This window comes from Anastrepha obliqua, unplaced genomic scaffold, assembly GCF_027943255.1.
Source record: "Anastrepha obliqua isolate idAnaObli1 unplaced genomic scaffold, idAnaObli1_1.0 ptg000097l, whole genome shotgun sequence".
NCBI lineage: Eukaryota > Metazoa > Arthropoda > Insecta > Diptera > Tephritidae > Anastrepha > Anastrepha obliqua.
The window spans coordinates 80,001-82,500 of record NW_026562218.1 but is presented as its reverse complement, the minus strand read 5'-3'; the positions used below and the strand labels follow the sequence as shown (position 1 = coordinate 82,500).

The 2,500-nt window shown below is 31.4% G+C and overlaps 1 non-coding gene and 1 pseudogene across 1 annotated transcript in view; both read right to left on the bottom strand.

Moving 5' to 3' along the window:
- LOC129251862 (large subunit ribosomal RNA) overlaps positions 1-1,893 on the bottom strand; it is a 3,986-nt gene extending 2,093 nt beyond the window's left edge. Inside the window, exon 1 of the ribosomal RNA XR_008583146.1 lies at positions 1-1,893. This exon is cut by the window's left edge and continues 2,093 nt beyond it. This is a non-coding gene — a ribosomal RNA (large subunit ribosomal RNA).
- A 444-nt stretch (positions 1,894-2,337) lies between these two features.
- Positions 2,338-2,500, bottom strand: part of LOC129251871 (5.8S ribosomal RNA) — a 181-nt pseudogene continuing 18 nt past the window's right edge.

Sequence of the window (2,500 nt, the reverse complement as noted above, 5' to 3'; positions counted from 1 at the left end):
CGTTCAAAATAATTCAAGTATTTTAATTATTTTTAAATATATTTTTATTAATATTTTTTTTTATTAAAAACTTGAAAATTTTCGGCTTTCGCCTTGAACTTAGGACCGACTAACTCGTGATCAACCACTGTTCACACGAAACCCTTCTCCACTTCAGTCCTCCAAGGTCTCATTCGATTATTTGCTACTACCACCAAGATCTGTACCAATAGCGGCTCCATGCAGGCTTACGCCAAACACTTCTAAGCACACTATTGTACCCTCCTACTCACTAAAGTTTCAAAATTTATAAATCAATCGAAATTGTTTTATAAATCATCTACTTTAGCGGTAATGTATAGGTATACAACTTAAGCGCCATCCATTTTAAGGGCTAGTTGCTTCGGCAGGTGAGTTGTTACACACTCCTTAGCGGATTACGACTTCCATGTCCACCGTCCTGCTGTTTTAAGCAACCAACGCCTTTCATGGTATCTGCATGAGTTGTTAATTTAGGCACCGTAACATTACGTTTGGTTCATCCCACAGCGCCAGTTCTGCTTACCAAAAGTGGCCCACTGGGCACATTATATCATAACCTCAACCTTCATATCAAGAAAGGTGAGGTTCTTACCCATTTAAAGTTTGAGAATAGGTTAAAATCGTTTCGACCCTAAGGCCTCTAATCATTCGCTTTACCAGATAAGATTATTTTATATAATTTTTAAATGCACCAGCTATCCTGAGGGAAACTTCGGAGGGAACCAGCTACTAGATGGTTCGATTGGTCTTTCGCCCCTATACTCAATTCTGACAATCGATTTGCACGTCAGAACTGTTTCGGTCTTCCATCAGGGTTTCCCCTGACTTCAACCTGATCAAGTATAGTTCACCATCTTTCGGGTCACAGCATATATGCTCAAGGTACGCTCCAGTTAGAGGTATAAATAATAATAAATTATCATTATACATAACTATATGGAACGCCCCGGGATTGAATTAATTGACTATTTATTAAAAAATAGACTAAAAATTAATCCCATTATATTTAAGTTAAGTTAATTATGCCATTAAGTTTAATATAACTCAATGACTTGCACATATGTTAGACTCCTTGGTCCGTGTTTCAAGACGGGTCCCGAAGGTATCCTGAATCTTTCGCATTGTTAATCATATAAATGCATACAAATAAATATTAATATCATAGATATTAAATTTTTTGTAAAATTCAAAAAATGAATTTTAGCATTATATATAATAAAATCTATCAACACTTTATCAAATCATTAGTATTTATTTTATGTTAATATGCTTAAAAAGCAAATTAATTTAAATAAACTTAATATCACCAATGATCTTTTGATAAATACTTTATTATGTTAATAGATTACAATGTCCTTATATGAAAAAAATGCACATTATTTTTTTAATTATTTAATGATGAATTTTTCATAATGGATATTCAGGTTCATCGGGCTTAACCTCTAAGCAGTTTCACGTACTATTTAACTCTCTATTCAGAGTTCTTTTCAACTTTCCCTCACGGTACTTGTTTACTATCGGTCTCATGGTTATATTTAGTTTTAGATGGAGTTTACCACCCACTTAGTGCTGCACTATCAAGCAACACGACTCTTTGGAAATATCTTTCTAGTAATCATTAACGTTATACGGGCCTGGCACCCTCTATGGGTAAATGGCCTCATTTAAGAAGGACTTAAATCGTTAATTTCTCATACTAGATATTAAGATATTCCATACACTGCATCTCACATTTGACATATAGACAAAGTGACTTAGTGCTGAACTATTTTCTTTTCGCTCGCCGCTACTAAGAAAATCCTTGTTAGTTTCTTTTCCTCCCCTCATTAATATGCTTAAATTCAGGGGGTAATCCCATATGAGTTGAGGTTGTTTTAATATTCTTTTTTTATCTTCTCACAATTTAATAAAAAAATTATATCATCTTTTCATCTCTATTTTTCTTTTCTCCTTTTATATATTGTAAATATATAAAAATAATAATAATGTAAAATGAGGCAATCCTAGAATAAAAAATTTAATTTTTATGCTAGACATTCCTCCTTTTAATTACATATATAAATTATTATTTTATATATATATATATAAATAATATGAAAATTTTTTGTAAAGAATACTTAGATTCAATATTTTCATCATTTCATTTTATTTGAGAGGATTTTTTTTTTAAAGAATATATAATAAATAAAATTCATTATATATCTTTATTTTTTTTGCTATTAATATTATGAATTATTTAAAATCCAATAATATACACATTTGCTTAAATTCAATTATTTTTATAAAAGAATAAGCAACTTATTTAGCATAGTCTTACAACCCTCAACCATATGTAGTCCAAGCAGTACTTTAAAATTGAATTTAATGTACATAACAGCATGGACTGCGATATGCGTTCAAAATGTCGATGTTCATGTGTCCTGCAGTTCACACGATGACGCACAGTTTGCTGCGTTCTTCATCGACCCATGAGCCAAGT